This window comes from Oncorhynchus nerka, unplaced genomic scaffold, assembly GCF_034236695.1.
Source record: "Oncorhynchus nerka isolate Pitt River unplaced genomic scaffold, Oner_Uvic_2.0 unplaced_scaffold_1915, whole genome shotgun sequence".
Taxonomy (NCBI): domain Eukaryota; kingdom Metazoa; phylum Chordata; class Actinopteri; order Salmoniformes; family Salmonidae; genus Oncorhynchus; species Oncorhynchus nerka.
In genome coordinates this window covers 43,818-62,636 of record NW_027039409.1, presented here as the reverse complement: position 1 = coordinate 62,636, position 18,819 = coordinate 43,818, and the positions used below count along the sequence as shown (strand labels likewise).

Here is an 18,819-nt window from a genome sequence, read left to right as displayed (position 1 = left end):
ATAACAGGTACTATACAGGTGAGGTCCTTACCTTTCCTGTCAGCAGCACGTTCTGGCCTCTGATGATAAATACTCCTTATCATTGATCAGGTCCTGGAAGGGAGACAACTTATTAAATACTGCTTATCATTGATCAGGTCCTGGAAGGAGACAACTTTATTAAATACTGCTTATCATTGATCAGGTCTGGAAGGGAGACAACTTTATTAAATACTGCTTATCATCGATCAGGTCCTGGAAGGAGACAACTTTATTAAATACTGCTTATCATTGATCAGGTCCTGGAAGGGAGACAACTTTATTAAATACTGCTTATCATTGATCAGGTCCTGGAAGGGAGACAACTTTATTAAATACTGCTTATCATTGATCAGGTCCTGGAAGGGAGACAACTTTATTAAATACCTTTATCATTGATCAGGTCCTGGAAGGAGACAACTTTATTAAATACTGCTTATCATTGATCAGGTCCTGGAAGGAGACAACTTTATTAAATACTGCTTATCATTGATCAGGTCCTGAAGGGTGTGTGTGTATGTATATGTGTATCATTGTGTGTGGTGGTACTGTGTCATTGATGGTGTGGAGACAACTGTGTGTTTATCATTGTGTATGTGTGTATACTGCTTATCATTGATCAGGTGTGTGATGTGATGTGTATGTGTGTGTGTGTATATGTGTGTGTGTGTGTGTGTATGGTGTGTGTGTGTGTGTGGTGTATATGTATGACGTGTGATGTGATGTGTATGTGGTGTGTGTGTATGTGTATGTTGTATGTGTGTGTGTGTGTGTGTGTGTGTATGGTGTGTGATGTGTGTTTATGGTGTGTGTGTGTGGTGTGTGGTGTGTGTGGTGTGTGTGTGGTGTGTGTGTGGTGTGTGTGTATGGTGTGTGTATGTGTATGGTGTATATGTATGACGTGTATGATGTGATGTGTATGTGTGTGTGTGTGTGTGTGTGTGTGTGTGTGTACCTTGTCAGGAGGAGTGTAGAACTTGGAGGGCAGGACGGGGTCTTTAGGAGACTCCAGATGACAGGCGGTCGACTTGTTCACGATCACGAACAACGCCACGTCACACACGATGTACAGCTTCTGTAACCACGACAACGCACAACACGTCAACAACACGCCAGTTTATCCAGAATCGATTAAGTTGACTGTTGGTAAGATCAATAAATCAATCAATGGAGAGAGAGAGAGAGAGGGGGGGGGATAGTCAGTTAACATACTGGCTGAATGGGTCTATAGTCAACATACTGGCTGAATGGGTCTATAGTCAGTTAACATACTGGCTGAATGGGTCTATAGTCAGTTAACATACTGGCTGAATGGGTCTATAGTCAGTTAACATATTGGCTGAATGGGTCTATAGTCAGTTAACATACTGGCCGAATGGGTCTATAGTCAGTTAACATACTGGCTGAATGGGTCTATAGTCAGTTAACATACTGGCTGAATGGGTCTATAGTCAGTTAACATACTGGCTGAATGGGTCTATAGTCAGTTAACATACTGGCTGAATGGTCTATAGTTAACATACTGGCTGAATTCTATAGTCAGTTAACATACTGGCTGAATGGGTCTATAGTCAGTTAACATACTGGCTGAATGGGTCTATAGTCAACATACTGGCTGAATGGGTCTAAGTCATACTGGCTGAATGGGTCTATGGTCTAGTCAGTTAACATACTGGCTGAATGGGTCTATAGTCAGTTAACATACTGGCTGAATGGGTCTATAGTCAGTTAACATACTGGCTGAATGGGTCTATAGTCAGTTAACATACTGGCTGAATGGGTCTATAGTCAGTTAACATACTGGCTGAATGGGTCTATAGTCAGTTAACATACTGGCTGAATGGGTCTATAGTCAGTTAACATACTGGCTGAATGGGTCTATAGTCAGTTAACATACTGGCTGAATGGGTCTATAGTCAGTTAACATACTGGCTGAATGGGTCTATAGTCAGTTAACATACTGGCTGAATGGGTCTATAGTCAGTTAACATGCTGGCTGAATGGGTCTATAGTCAGTTAACATACTGGCTGAATGGGTCTATAGTCAGTTAACATACTGGCTGAATGGGTCTATAGTCAGTTAACATACTGGCTGAATGGGTCTATAGTCAGTTAACATACTGGCTGAATGGGTCTATAGTCAGTTAACATACTGGCTGAATGGGTCTATAGTCAGTTAACATACTGGCTGAATGGGTCTATAGTCAGTTAACATACTGGCTGAATGGGTCTATAGTCAGTTAACATACTGGCTGAATGGGTCTATAGTCAGTTAACATACTGGCTGAATGGGTCTATAGTCAGTTAACATACTGGCTGAATGGGTCTATAGTCAGTTAACATACTGGCTGAATGGGTCTATAGTCAGTTAACATACTGGCTGAATGGGTCTATAGTCAGTTAACATACTGGCTGAATGGGTCTATAGTCAGTTAACATACTGGCTGAATGGGTCTATAGTCAGTTAACATACTGGCTACTGAATGGGTCTATAGTCAGTTAACATACTGGCCGAATGGGTCTATAGTCAGTTAACATACTGGCTGAATGGGTCTATAGTCAGTTAACATACTGGCGAATGGGTCTATAGTCAGTTAACATACTGGCTGAATGGGTCTACAGTCAGTTAACATACTGGCTGAATGGGTCTATAGTCAGTTAACATACTGGCTGAATGGGTCTATAGTCAGTTAACATACTGGCTGAATGGGTCTATAGTCAGTTAACATACTGGCTGAATGGGTCTATAGTCAGTTAACATACTGGCTGAATGGGTCTATAGTCAGTTAACATACTGGCTGAATGGGTCTATAGTCAGTTAACATACTGGCTGAATGGGTCTATAGTCAGTTAACATACTGGCTGAATGGGTCTATAGTCAGTTAACATACTGGCTGAATGGGTCTATAGTCAGTTAACATACTGGCTGAATGGGTCTATAGTCAGTTAACATACTGGCTGAATGGGTCTATAGTCAGTTAACATACTGGCTGAATGGGTCTATAGTCAGTTAACATACTGGCTGAATGGGTCTATAGTCAGTTAACATACTGGCTAAATGGGTCTATAGTCAGTTAACATACTGGCTGAATGGGTCTATAGTCAGTTAACATACTGGCTGAATGGGTCTATAGTCAGTTAACATACTGGCTGAATGGGTCTATAGTCAGTTAACATACTGGCTGAATGGGTCTATAGTCAGTTAACATACTGGCTGAATGGGTCTATAGTCAGTTAACATACTGGCTGAATGGGTCTATAGTCAGTTAACGTACTGGCTGAATGGGTCTATAGTCAGTTAACATACTGGCTGAATGGGTCTATAGTCAGTTAACATACTGGCTGAATGGGTCTATAGTCAGTTAACATACTGGCTGAATGGGTCTATAGTCAGTTAACATACTGGCTGAATGGGTCTATAGTCAGTTAACATACTGGCTGAATGGGTCTATAGTCAGTTAACATACTGGCCTTGGGTCTATAGTCAGGAACATACTGGCTGTGTGTCTACCTCAGTTAACATACTGCCTTCAGTTAACTGGCTGAATGGGTCTATAGTCAGAACATACTGGCTGAATGGGTCTATAGTCAGTTAACATACTGGCTGAATGGGTCTATAGTCAGTTAACTACGGCCTGAATGGGTCTATAGTCAGTTAACATACTGGCTGAATGGGTCGTCAGTTACATACTGGCTGAATGGGTCTATAGTCAGTACGTACTGGCTGTTCTATAGCAGTTAACATACTGGCTGAATGGGTCGTCAGTTAACATACTGTGTGTGTGTGTGTGTGTGTGTGCCTGTTAGCCTTGTGTGGACACTGTGTGTGTACCTCGTTGGCCTTCGGGTCCACTGTCAGGACACTGTGTGTCAGGTGTGTGTGTGTGTGTGTGTGTGTGTACCTCGTTAGCCTTGAGTCGTCAGGACACCGTGTGTGTGTGTGTGTGTACCTCGTTGGCCTTGGTCCTCAGGACACCCGTGTGTGTGTGTTGGCCTTGGTCGTCAGGACACCGTGTGTGTGTGTGTGTACCTCGTTGGCCTTCGGGTCGTCAGGACACCGTGTGTGTGTGTGTGTAGTGTACCTCGTTGGCCTTTCGGGTCATCAGGACACCGTGTGTGTGTGTGTACCTCGTTGGCCTTGGTCGTCAGGACACTGTGTGTGTGTGTGTGTACCTCGTTGGCCTTGGGTCGTCAGGACACTGTGTGTGTGTGTGTGTGTGTACCTCGTTGGCCTTCGGGTCATCAGGACACTGTGTGTGTGTGTACCTCGTTGGCCTTCGGGTCGTCAGGACACTGTGTGTGTGTGTGTGTGTGTGTGTGTGTGTGCCTCGTTGGCCTTGGGTCGTCAGGACACTGTGTGTGTGTGTGTGTGTTGTCAGGACACTGTGTGTGTACCTCGTTGGCCTGGGTGTGGACACTGTGTGTGTGTGTGTACCTCGTTGGCCTTCGGGTCGTCAGGACACTGTGTGTGTGTGTGTGTGTGTACCTCGTTGGCCTTCGGGTCGTCAGGACACTGTGCGTCTTTGGTCTGCTTGATGTTCTCCACCATTTTCCTCAGGAAAGCGTGACTGTTGTTCTCATTCTGGACCATCAACACCTCTAGCATGAACCACAGACACCTACACACACACACACACACACACACACACACACACACACACACAACCATCAGAAATACTCTGATTTAGGAGGTTGAGGAGAGATGAAGAGGAGGGGCCATGTACTGTCTGATTGAGGAGAGATGAAGAGGAGGGCCATGTACTGTCTGATTGAGGAGATGAAGAGGGGGGCCATGTACTGTCTGATGAAGAGGAGAGGCCATGTACTGTCTGATTGAGGAGAGATGAAGAGGAGGGGCCATGTACTGTCTGGTTTAGGAGAGATGAAGAGGGAGGCCCTGTACTGTCTGATTGAGGAGAGATGAAGAGGAGGGGCCATGTACTGTCTGATTGAGGAGAGATGAAGAGGGGGCCATGTACTGTCTGATTGAGGAGAGATGAAGAGGAGAGGCCCTGTACTGTCTGATTGAGGAGAGATGAAGAGGAGGGCCATGTACTGTCTGATTGAAGAGATGAGAGGTGATGTACTGTCTGATTGAAGAGATGAAGAGGCCCTGTACTGTCTGGTTTAGGAGAGATGAAGGAGGAGAGGCCATGTACTGTCTGATGAAGAGGGAGAGGCCATGAGGAGAGATGAAGAGGAGAGGCCATGTACTGTCTGGTTTAGGAGAGATGAAGAGGAGAGGCCATGTACTGTCTGGTTTAGGAGAGATGAAGAGGAGAGGCCATGTACTGTCTGGTTTAGGAGAGATGAAGAGGAGAGGCCATGTACTGTCTGGTTTAGGAGAGATGAAGAGGAGGGGCCATGTACTGTCTGATTGAGGAGAGATGAAGAGGAGAGGCCCTGTACTGTCTGATTGAGGAGAGATGAAGAGGAGAGGCCATGTACTGTCTGATGAAGAGGAGAGGCCATGTACTGTCTGATGAAGAGGAGAGGCCATGTACTGTCTGATGAAGAGGAGAGGCCATGTACTGTCTGATTGAGGAGGGATGAAGAGGAGAGGTGATGTACTGTCTGATGAAGAGGAGAGGCCGTGTACTGTCTGATTGAGGAGGGATGAAGAGGAGAGGTGATGTACTGTCTGATGAAGAGGAGAGGTGATGTACTGTCTGATGAAGAGGAGAGCCCATGTACTGTCTGATGAAGAGGAGAGGCCATGTACTGTCTGATTGAGGAGAGATGAAGAGAGAGGCCCTGTACTGTCTTGATTTAGGAGAGATGAAGAGGAGAGGCCATGTACTGTCTGATGAAGAGGAGAGGCCATGTACTGTCTGATTGAGGAGAGATGAAGAGGAGAGGCCCTGTACTGTCTTGATTTAGGAGAGATGAAGAGGAGAGGCCATGTACTGTCTGATTTAGGAGAGATGAAGAGGAGAGGCCGTGTACTGTCTGATGAAGAGGAGGAGGCCATGTACTGTCTGGTTTAGGAGAGATGAAGAGGAGAGGCCATGTACTGTCTGATGAAGAGGAGAGGCCATGTACTGTCTGGTTTAGGAGAGATGAAGAGGAGAGGCCATGTATTTAGTGTCTGATTTAGGAGAGATGAAGAGGAGAGTGTGTATATGGTGTGTATGGTGTGTCTGTGTGTGTACACTCACTCCTTCAGGTCTCGGGAGCTGTTCAAAGTCCTGAGGCTTGGTGAAGTCTGGGTCATGAGCCAATAGGTGGATCATAAGGAACCACATACTCTGGTAGGAGAGACATCATCTTATCTATAGAGGAGAAGAGGAGAGGAGGGAGAGGGGAGGGAGGGAGGAGAGGAGGGAGAAGAAGGAGAGGGGAGGGAGGAGAGGAGGAGGAGAGGGAGGAGAGAAGGGAGAGGAGAGGGGGGAGAGGGGAGAGGAGGGAGGAGGAGGAGAGAGAGGAGAGGGGAGGGAGAGAGGAGGAGGAGAGAGAGGAGGAGGAGGAGGAGGAGGAGAGAGGAGGAGAGAGAGAGGAGGAGAGGAGGAGGAGGAGAGGGGGAGAGGAGGAGGAGAGAGAGAAGGGAGGAGGAGGAGGGAGGGGAGAGGGAGAGAAGGGAGAGGAGGAGAGGAGGGGAGAGGGGAGAGAGAAGGGAGAGGAGGAGGAGGGGAGAGGAGGGGAGAGGAGGAGAGGAGAGAGAGGAGAGAGGAGGAGGGGAGAGGAGGGAGAGGGAGAGAAGGGAGAGGAGGGAGGAGGGGAGAGAGGGAGAAGGAGAGAGCAGAGGAGGGAGGAGGAGAGGGGAGGAGGGAGAAGGAGAAAGGAGAGGGGAGGAGGAGGGGAGGAGGGAGAGAGGAGGAGAGAGAGGGAGGAGGGAGAAGGGAGGAGAGGAGGAGGGAGAGGGGAGAGGAGGGAGAAGGAGGAGAGGAGGGGAGGAGAGAGAGGGAGAAGGAGAGGAGGGGAGGGAGGGGGAGAGGAGGGAGAGGGAGAAGGAGAGAGCGGGAGAGAGGAGGAGAGCAGAGGAGGGAGAAGGAGGAGAGGGAGGAGGGAGGCAGGAGAGGGGGTGTAGGGAAAGGGCGGGGAGACAGACAGGGAGGAGGGACTTAGAAGATTTCTGTCCTGATGTATTATCAGTGGGGTTGAGTCGTGTCCTGATGTATTAACAGGAGGTTGAGTCGTGTCCTGATGTATTATCAGTGGGAGAGTCGCAGTCCTGATGTATTATCAGGGGTGTTAGGGATGTATTAACAGGGGGGTTGAGTCGTGGGGACAGTCCTGATATATTAACAGTGGGGTTGAGTCGTGTCCTGATGTATTATCAGTGGGTTCGTGTCCTGATGTATTAACAGTGGGGTTGAGTCGTGTCCTGATGTATTAACAGTGGGGTTGAGTCGTGGGGTTGAGTGTGTCCTGATGTATTAACAGTGGGGTTGAGTCGTGTCCTGTTGTATTAACAGTGGGGTTGAGTCGTGTCCTGATGTATTAACAGTGGGGTTGAGTCGTATTAACAGTGGGGTTGAGTCGTGGGGTTGAGTCGTGTCCTGATATATTAACAGTGGGGTTGAGTCGTGTCCTGATGTATTATCAGTGGGGTTGAGTCGTGTCCTGATGTATTATCAGTGGGGTTGAGTCGTGTCCTGATGTATTAACAGTGGGGTTGTCCTGATGTATTATCAGTGGGGTTGAGTCATGTCAGTGGGGTTGAGTCGTTCCTGATGTATTAACAGTGGGGTTGGAGAACCCCCTGGCCCACGGTTAGTGAACTGGACTGTTAATACATCAGGACACGACTCAACCCCACTGTTAATACATCAGGACACGACTCAACCCCACTGTTAATACATCAGGACACGACTCAACCCCACTGTTAATACATCAGGACACGACTCAACCCCACGACTCAACCCCACCGTGGGTCAGGGGGTTGTTGTTACGGTCCGGTTCACTAACCGTGGGCCAGGGGGTTGTTGTTACAGTCCGGTTCACTAACCGTGGGCCAGGGGGTTGTTGTTACGGTCCGGTTCACTAACCGTGGGCCAGGGGTTGTTGTTACGTCCGGTTCACTAACCGTGGGCCAGGGGGGTTGTTATTACGGTCCGGTTCACTAACCGTGGGCCAGGGGTTGTTGTTACGGTCCGTTCACTAACCGTGGGCCAGGGGTTGTTATGTTACGGTCCGGTTTACTAACCGTGGGTCAGGGGTTGTTGATACGGTGGGTCAGGGGTTGTTGTTACGGTCCGGTTCACTAACCGTGGGCCAGGGGGTTGTTGTTACAGTCCGGTTCACTAACCGTGGGCCAGGGGGTTGTTGTTACGGTCCGGTTCACTAACCGTGGGCCAGGGGGTTGTTGTTACGGTCCGGTTCACTAACCGTGGGCCAGGGGGTTGTTGTTACGGTCCGGTTCACTAACCGTGGGTCAGGGGTTTGTTGTTACGGTCCGGTTCACTAACCGTGGGCCAGGGGTTGTTGTTACAGTCCGGTTCACTAACCGTGGGCCAGGGGTTGTTGTTACGGTCCGGTTCACTAACCGTGGGCCAGGGGGGTTGTTGTTACGGTCCGGTTCACTAACCCTGGGTCAGGGGGTTGTTGTTACGGTCCGGTTCACTAACCGTGGGCCAGGGGTTGTTATGTTACGGTCCGGTTCACTAACCGTGGGTCAGGGGTTGTTGTTACGGTGGGTCAAGGGGTTGTGATTATGGTCAAACCGGGGTTGTTGATTACAGTCCGGTTCACTAACCGTGGGCCAGGGGTTGTTGTTACGGTCCGGTTCACTAACCGTGGGCCAGAGGGTTGTTGTTACGGTCCGGTTCACTAACCGTGGGCCAGGGGGTTGTTATCCGGTTCACTAACCGTAGGTCCCGGTTCACTAACCGTGGGCCAGGGGTTGTTGTTACGGTCCGGTTCACTAACCGTGGGTCAGGGGTTGTTGTTACGGTCCGGTTCACTAACCGTGGGCCAGGGGTTGTTGTTACGGTCCGGTTCACTAACCGTGGGCCAGGGGGGTTGTTGTTACGGTCCGGTTCACTAACCGTGGGCCAGGGGTTGTTCACGTCCGGTTCACTAACCGTGGGCCAGGGGGTTGTTATTCGGTCCGGTTCACTAACCGTGGGCCAGGGAGTTGTTGTTACGGTCCCGGTTCACTAACAGTGGGTCAGGGGGTTGTTATTACGGTCCGGTTCACTAACCGTGGGCCAGGGGGTTGTTGTTACGGTCCGGTTCACTAACCGTGGGCCAGGAGGTTGTTATGTTACGGTCCGGTTCACTAACCGTGGGCCAGGGGGAGTTGTTGTTACGTCCGGTTCACTAACCGTGGGCCAGGGGTTGTTATTCACAGTCCGGTTTACTAACCGTGGGCCAGGGGTTGTTGTTACGGTCCGGTTCACTAACCGTGGGCCAGAGGTTGTTATTACGGTCCGGTTCACTAACCGTGGGCCAGGGGTTGTTATTTACGGTCCGGTTCACTAACCGTGGGCCAGGGGAGTTGTTACGGTCCGGTTCACTAACCGTGGGCCAGGGGGTTGTTGTTACGGTCCGGTTCACTAACCGTGGGCCAGGGGTTGTTATTACGGTCCGGTTCACTAACCGTGGCCAGGGGGTTGATGTGTGGGTCATGTTACGGTCCGGTTCACTAACCGTGGGTCAGGGGTTGTTGTTACGGTCCGGTTCACTAACCGGGCCAGGGGGTTGCCCGTGGGCCAGGGGTTGATTGTTCATGGTCCGGTTCACTAACCGTGGGGTCAGGGGGTTGTTGTTACGGTCCGGTTCACTAACCGTGTTGCCAGGGGTTGTTGTTACGGTCCGGTTCACTAACCGTGGGTCAGGGGTTGTTGTTACGGTCCGGTTCACTAACCGTGGGCCAGGGGTTGATGTGTGGTCATGTTACGGTCCGGTTCACTAACCGTGGGTCAGGGTTGTTGTTACGGTCCGGTTCACTAACCGTTTGCCAGGGGTTGTTGTTACGGTCCGGTTCACTAACCGTGGGTCAGGGGTTGTTGTTACGGTCCGGTTCACTAACCGTGGGCCAGGGGTTGATGTGTGGTCATGTTACGGTCCGGTTCACTAACCGTGGGTCAGGGGGTTGTTGTTACGGTCCGGTTCACTAACCGTTTGCCAGGGGGTTGTTGTTACGGTCCGGTTCACTAACCGTGGGTCAGAGGGTTGTTGTTACGGTCCGGTCCACTAACCGTGGGCCAGGGGTTGTTGTTACGGTCCGGTTCACTAACCGTGGGCCAGGGGGTTGTTGTTACGGTCCGGTTCACTAACCGTGGGCCAGGGGGTTGTTGTTACGGTCCGGTTCACTAACCCTGGGTCAGGGGGTTGTTGTTACGGTCCGGTTCACTAACCGTGGGCCAGGGGGTTGTTATGTTACGGTCCGGTTCACTAACCGTGGGTCAGGGGTTGTTGTTCACGGTGGGTCAAGGGTTGTGATTATGGTCCGGTTCACTAACCGTGTGCCAGGGGGTTGTTGTTACGGTCCGGTTCACTAACCGTGGGCCAGAGGGTTGTTGTTACGGTCCGGTTCACTAACCGTGGGCCAGGGGGTTGTTGTTACGGTCCGTTCACTAACCGTGGGCCAGAGGGTTGTTGTTACGGTCCGGTTCACTAACCGTGGGCCAGGGGTTGTTGTTACGGTCCGGTTCACTAACCGTGGGCCAGGGGAGTGTTGTTACGGTCCGGTTCACTAACAGTGGGTCAGGGGTTGTTGTTACGGTCCGGTTCACTAACCGTGGGCCAGGGGGTTGTTGTTACGGTCCGGTTCACTAACCGTGGGCCAGGAGGTTGTTATGTTACGGTCCGGTTCACTAACCGTGGGCCAGGGTTGTTGTTACGGTCCGGTTCACTAACCGTGGGCCAGGAGGTTGTTATGTTACGGTCCGGTTCACTAACCGTGGGCCAGGGGGGTTGTTGTTACGGTCCGGTTCACTAACCGTGTGCCAGGGGTTGTTGTTACGGTCCGGTTCACTAACCGTGGGTCAGGGGTTGTTGTTACGGTCCGGTTCACTAACCGTGGGCCAGGGGTTGATGTGTGGTCATGTTACGGTCCGGTTCACTAACCGTGGGTCAGGGGTTGTTGTTACGGTCCGGTTCACTAACCGCTTGCCAGGGGTTGTTGTTACGGTCCGGTTCACTAACCGTGGGTCAGGGGTTGTTGTTACGGTCCGGTTCACTAACCGTGTGCCAGAGGTTGGGGTTGTTGTTACGGTCCGTTCACTAACCGTGGGTCAGGGGGTTGTTGTTACGGTCCGGTTCACTAACCGTGGGCCAGGGGGTTGATGTGTGGTCATGTTACGGTCCGGTTCACTAACCGTGGGTCAGGGGGTTGTTGTTACGGTCCGGTTCACTAACCGTTTGCCAGGGGGTTGTTGTTACGGTCCGGTTCACTAACCGTGGGTCAGGGGTTGTTGTTACGTCCGGTTCACTAACCGTGGGCCAGGGGTTGATGTGTGGTCATGTTACGGTCCGGTTCACTAACCGTGGGTCAGGGGTTGTTGTTCACGGTCCGGTTCACTAACCGTTTGCCAGGGGGTTGTTGTTACGGTCCGGTTCACTAACCGTGGGTCAGAGGGTTGTTGTTACGGTCCGGTCCACTAACCGTGGGCCAGGGGGTTGTTGTTACGGTCCGGTTCACTAACCGTGGGTCAGGGGGTTGTTGTTACGGTCCGGTTCACTAACCGTGGGTCAGTGGGTTGTTGTTACGGTCCGGTTCACTAACCGTGGGCCAGGGGGTTGTTGTTACGGTCCGGTCCACTAACCGTGGGCCAGGGGGTTGTTGTTACGGTCCGGTTCACTAACCGTGGGTCAGGGGGTTGTTGTGTGGTCATGTTACGGTCCGGTTCACTAACCGTGTGCCAGGGGGTTGTTGTTACGGTCCGGTTCACTAACCGTGGGCCAGGGGGTTGTTGTTACGGTCCGGTTCACTAACCGTGGGCCAGGGGGTTGTTGTTACGGTCTGGTTCACTAACCGTGGGCCAGGGGGTTGTTGTTACGGTCCGGTTCACTAACCGTGGGCCAGGGGGTTGTTGTTACGGTCCGGTTCACTAACCGTGGGCCAGGGGGTTGTTGTTACGGTCCGTTTCACTAACCGTGTGCCAGGGGATTGTTGTTGATGAATTCCCGTCTGATACTGATGTTCTTGAGCAGACACTGTCTGGCGTGGGCCCTCCTCTCCTTGACCGGGTCTTTGGCGCACAGCGAGAAGACGGCCAGGTACTCTAACGGGAGGAGCAGCTTGACCAGAGCCAGGTGTAACTTCTGGGCGAAGATCTGACGCACCTGGTAACACTCATCCTGCAGGAGACCACAGAACACGTCAACAACAAGGACAGAACACGTCAAGGACAGAACACGTCAAGGACAGAACACGTCAAGGACAGAACACGTCAAGGACAGAACACATCAAGGACAGAACACGTCAACAACAAGGACAGAACACGTCAACAACAAGGACAGAACACGTCAACAACAAGGACAGAACACTTCAACAACAAGGACAGAACACTTCAACAACAAGGACAGAACACTTCAACAACAAGGACAGAACACTTCAACAACAAGGACAGAACACTTCAACAACAAGGACAGAACACTTCAACAACAAGGACAGAACACTTCAACAAGGACAGAACACTTCAACAACAAGGACAGAACACTTCAAGGACAGAACACAACAAGGACAGAACACTTCAAGGACAGAACAGAACACGCCAACAACAAGGACAGAACACTGACAGAAAACGAACACTCCTAAAGTCCCACCCTGACAGAAACACTGTCCTAAAGTCCCACCCTGACAGAAACACTCCTAAAGTCCCACCCTGAAGAAACACTGTCCTAAAGTCCCACCCTGACAGAAAGTCTTACAGAAACATGTCCTAAAGTCCCACCCTGACAGAAACGTGTCCTAAAGTCCCACCCTGACAGAAACGTGTCCTAAAGTCCCACCCTGACAGAAACGTGTCCTAAAGTCCCACCCTGACAGAAACGTGTCCTAAAGTCCCACTCTGACAGACAGTCTTACAGAAACGTGTCCTAAAGTCCCACCCTGACAGAAACGTGTCCTAAAGTCCCACCCTGACAGAAACATGTCCTAAAGTCCCACCCTGACAGAAACGTGTCCTAAAGTCCCACCCCGACAGACAGTCTTACAGAAACGTGTCCTAAAGTCCCACCCTGACAGAAACGTGTCCTAAAGTCCCACCCTGACAGAAACATGTCCTTAAAGTCCCACCCTGACAGAAACGTGTCCTAAAGTCCCACCCCGACAGACAGTCTTACAGAAACGTGTCCTAAAGTCCCACCCTGACAGAAACGTGTCCTAAAGTCCCACCCTGACAGAAACGTGTCCTAAAGTCCCACCCTGACAGACAGTCTTACAGAAACGTGTCCTAAAGTCCCACCCTGACAGAAACATGTCCTACCCACCCTGAGAAACGTTTCCTAAAGTCCCACCCTGACAGAAACGTGTCCTAAAGTCCCACCCTGACAGAAACATGTCCTAAAGTCCCACCCTGACAGAAACATGTCCTAAAGTCCCACCCTGACAGGAACATGTCCTAAAGTCCCACCCTGACAGAAACATGTCCTAAAGTCCCACCCTGACAGAAACATGTCCTAAAGTCCCACTCTGACAGAAACATGTCCTAAAGTCCCACCCCGACAGACAGTCTTACAGAAACATGTCCTAAAGTCCCACCCTGACAGAAACATGTCCTAAAGTCCCACTCTGACAGAAACATGTCCTAAAGTCCCACCCCGACAGACAGTCTTACAGAAACGTGTCCTTAAAGTCCCACCCTGACAGAAACATGTCCTTAAAGTCCCACCCTGACAGAAACGTGTCCTAAAAGTCCCACCCTGACAGAAACGTGTCCTAAAAGTCCCACTCCGACAGACAGCCTTACGTTGATAACCAGCCCACAGAGCTGGAACTGTTCCGGTGTGATGATGTCATGGTAAACCGGTTCCTGGGCCAGCTTCATGATGGCTCCTCCTGCTGCCAGACGCAGACGAGACATGTCCGACTTACTGCGGGAGGAAGAGGAGGGAGAGGAGGAAGAGATGTGAGTCATGAGCATTAATTACTATTTTGTAACCTATCCCCCAAAAACGCAGTTAGCCTGACCGCTTAACCTACGACCTCTAATCCCTAACCATCAACACCTGACCCAGAGGTCTCCCTCTGAGACCAGCATGGCTGACAGCAGTCTGACCTCTGACCTCCACATACCTGATCTCCTGTTCTGTGAGGTCTCCCTCTGAGACCAGCGTTGTTGACCTCTGACCTCTACATACCTGATCTCCTGTTCTGTGAGGTCTCCCTCTCAGACCAGCATGGCTGACAGCAGTCTGACCTCTGACCTCCACATACCTGATCTCTTCTGTTCTGTGACTCCTCTGATACCTGATCTTCTTCTTCTTCTGTTCTGTGAGGTCTCCCTCTGAGACCAGCATGGCTGACAGCAGTCTGACCTCTGACCTCTACATACCTGATTTTCTTCTGTTCTGTGAGGTCTCCCTCTGAGACCAGCATGGCGGACAGCAGTCGGAGGGTGGAGTTGGCCGATTTAGACTGGTTGTTCTTCATACCGAGGAGCCAACGCACCAACAGCTTAATGGCCTGCACCTGGGGAGGAGAGACGGAGAGAGGGAGGACAGAGAAAGGGAGAGGAGAGTAACTCAGTTGGTAGAGCACAGTGCTTGAAATGCCAGGGTTGTAGGTTTGAGTCCGACTGGGGACCCGTGTGGGGGGAAAAGTATTGTGTCAAATGTATGACCTCACTACTGTAAGTCACAAAAACATCTGCTGAATGACTCAAATGTAATGTAGAGAGAGGCGGAGGAGAGCGAGGGACAGAAAGAGAGAGGAGGAGAGCGAGGGACAGAGAGAGAGAGAGGAGAGCGAGGGACAGAGAGAGAGAGAGAGAGAGCGAGGACAGAGAGAGAGAGAGGAGGCAGAGAGCGAGGGACAGAGAGAGAGAGAGGAGGCAGAGAGCGAGGGACAGAGAGAGAGAGAGAGGAGAGCGAGGGACAGAAAGAGAGAGGAGGAGAGCGAGGGACAGAAAGAGAGAGGAGGAGAGCGAGGGACAGAAAGAGAGAGGAGGAGAGCGAGGGACAGAAAGAGAGAGAGAGGAGAGCGAGGGACAGAAAGAGAGAGGAGGAGAGCGAGGGACAGAAAGAGAGAGGCAGAGAGCGAGGGACAGAAAGAGAGAGAGGAGGCAGAGAGCGAGGGACAGAAAGAGAGAGGAGGAGAGCGAGGGACAGAGAGAGAGAGAGGAGAGCGAGGGACAGAAAGAGAGAGGAGGAGAGATATGTATAGAGTGTAGTTACCTCAGGAGAGATATGTAGAGTGTAGTTACCTCAGGAGAGATATGTATAGAGTGTAGTTACCTCAGGAGAGATATGTATAGAGTGTAGTTACCTCAGGAGAGATATGTAGAGAGTGTAGTTACCTCAGGAGAGATATGTATAGAGTGTAGTTACCTCAGGAGGAGAGATATGTAGAGAGTGTAGTTAGGAGGAGAGATATGTAGAGAGTGTAGTTACCTCAGGAGAGATATGTAGAGAGTGTAGTTACCTCAGGAGAGATATGTAGAGAGTGTAGTTAGGAGGAGAGATATGTAGAGAGTGTAGTTACCTCAGGAGAGTGTAGTTAGGAGGAGAGATATGTGGAGAGTGTAGTTACCTCAGGAGAGATATGTAGAGAGTGTAGTTACCTCAGGGGAGATATGTAGAGAGTGTAGTTACCTCAGGAGAGATATGTAGAGAGTGTAGTTAGGAGGAGAGATATGTAGAGAGTGTAGTTACCTCAGGAGAGATATGTAGAGAGTGTAGTTAGGAGGAGAGATATGTAGAGAGTGTAGTTACCTCAGGAGAGTGTAGTTAGGAGGAGAGATATGTAGAGAGTGTAGTTACCTCAGGAGGAAAGATAGGTAGAGAGTGTAGTTACCTCAGGAGGAGAGATATGTATAGAGTGTAGTTACCTCAGGAGAGATATAGGTAGAGAGTGTAGTTACCTCAGGAGAGATATGTATAGAGTGTAGTTACCTCAGGAGAGATATGTAGAGAGTGTAGTTACCTCAGGAGAGATATGTATAGAGTGTAGTTACCTCAGGAGGAGAGATATGTAGAGAGTGTAGTTACCTCAGGAGGAGAGATATGTAGAGAGTGTAGTTACCTCAGGAGAGATATGTAGAGAGTGTAGTTACCTCAGGAGGAGAGATATGTAGAGAGTGTAGTTACCTCAGGAGGAGAGATATGTAGAGAGTGTAGTTACCTCAGGAGGAGAGATATGTAGAGTGTAGTTACCTCAGGAGGAGAGATATGTATAGAGTGTAGTTACCTCAGGAGGAGAGATATGTATAGAGTGTAGTTACCTCAGGAGAGATATGTATAGAGTGTAGTTACCTCAGGAGGAGAGATATGTAGAGAGTGTAGTTAGAAAGGAGAGATATGTAGAGAGTGTAGTTACCTCAGTAGAGTGTAGTTACCTTAGCCAGCACCTCAGGAGAAACTTCTTCGTCAGATGTCCACAGCTTCCCATTCTTGTTTCCTACAGACTGGAGAGACACTCTTTAATATATATATATATATATATATATATATACATTACATACCCAAGTACTCTATATATATATATATATATACATTACATACCCAAGTACTCTATTATATATATATATATATATACATTACATACCCAAGTACTCTATTATATATATATATATATATACATTACATACCCAAGTACTCTATTATATATATATATATATATACATTACATACCCAAGTACTCTATTATATATATATATATATATACATTACATACCCAAGTACTCTATTATATATATATATATACATTACATACCCAAGTACTCTATTATATATATATACATTACATACCCAAGTACTCTATTATATATATATATACATTACATACCCAAGTACTCTATTATATATATATATATATACATTACATACCCAAGTACTCTATTATATATATATATATATACATTACATACCCAAGTACTCTATTATATATATATATATATATACATTACATACCCAAGTACTCTATTATATATATATATACTCTATATATACATTACATACAGTGTACTCTATTATATATATATATACATTACATACCCAAGTACTCTATTATATATATATATACATTACATACCCAAGTACTCTATTATATATATATATATATATACATTACATACCCAAGTACTCTATTATATATATATATATACACATTACATACCCAAGTACTCTATTATATATATATATATACATTACATACCCAAGTACTCTATTATATATATATATATATACATTACATACCCAAGTACTAGCAGTGTCAATGATCAGTGTGTGTGTGTGTGTGTGTGTGTTAATGATCAGTGTGTGTGTGTGTGTGTGTGTGTCGGTGTGTGTTCATGATCAATGTGTATGTGTGTGTGTGTGTGTGGTGTATAATGATCAGCGTGTGTGTGTGTGTTCATGATCAATGTGTGTGTGTGTGTGTGTGTGTTAATGATCAGTGTGTGTGTGTGTGTGTCGGTGCGTGTTCATGATCAATGTGTGTATGTGTTAATGATCAGTGTGTGTGTGTGTGTGTTAATGATCAATGTGTGTGTGTGTGTGTGTATTAATGATCAGTGTGTGTGTGTGTGTATTAATGATCAGTGTGTGTGTGTGTGTATTAATGATCAGTGTGTGTGTGTGTGTATTAATGATCAGTGTGTGTGTGTGTGTGTGTGTGTGTATTAATGATCAATGTGTGTGTGTGTGTGTATTAATGATCAGTGTGTGTGTGTGTGTATTAATGATCAATGTGTGTATGTGTATTTTTGTGTCGGTGTGTCGTCGCTCCCAAAACCCACCCTGTCATTCATGAGCAGGTCCTTGACGATGAAGTTGGCCACGATGGCCTTCATGGGGGAGGCAAACTGATCTGGAGCCAGTAGAGAGATATGACCCAGACTGACCAGGGGGTTATCAACTGTTCTGGGACGTCAGCGTTCAGACTACGAGAGAGAGGCTGGGAGAGGAGAGAGTGGTTAGAGAGAGAGGCTGGGGAGAGGAGGGGGGTTAGAGAGGAGAGAGGAGGTGGTTAGAGAGAGAGAGAGGCTGGGGGAGAGGAGAGAGGTGGTTAGAGAGAGAGAGAGGCTGGGGGAGAGGAGAGGGTGGTTAGAGAGAGGTGGTTAGAGAGGAGGCTGGGGGAGAGGAGAGAGGGTTAGTTAGAGAGAGAGAGAGAGCTGGGGAGAGGAGAGAGGTGGTTAGAGAGAGAGAGGCTGGGGAGAGGAGAGAGGGGGGAGGAGAGAGGCTGGGGGAGAGGAGAGAGAGAGAGAGAGAGAGGCTGGGGGAGAGGAGAGAGAGGTGGTTAGAGAGAGAGAGGCTGGGGGAGAGGAGAGAGGTGGTTAGAGAGAGAGGCTGGGGGAGGAGAGAGGCTGGGGGAGAGGAGAGAGGCGGTTAGAGAGAGAGGAGAGAGGTGGTTAGAGAGAGAGGCTGGGGGAGAGGAGAGAGGTGGTTAGAGAGAGAGGCTGGGAGAGGAGAGAGGTGGTTAGAGAGAGAGAGAGAGGCTGGGGGAGAGGAGAGAGGTGGTTAGAGAGAGAGGCTGGGGGAGAGGAGAGAGGTGGTTAGAGAGAGAGAGAGGCTGGGGGAGAGGAGAAAGGCTGGGGGAGAGGAGAGAGGCTGGGGGAGAGGAGAGAGGCGGTTAGAGAGAGAGAGAGGATGGGGGAGAGAGAGAGGTGGTTAGAGAGAGAGGCTGGGGGAGAGGAGAGAGGTGGTTAGAGAGAGAGCTGGGGGAGAGGAGAGAGGTGGTTAGAGAGAGAGAGG

General features: G+C 49.2%; 1 pseudogene; it reads right to left on the bottom strand.

Annotated features, from left to right (window-relative positions):
* Nucleotides 1-31: 31 nt before the first annotated feature.
* LOC135567632 (sister chromatid cohesion protein PDS5 homolog A-like) overlaps nt 32-18,819 on the bottom strand; it is a 62,602-nt pseudogene continuing 43,814 nt past the window's right edge.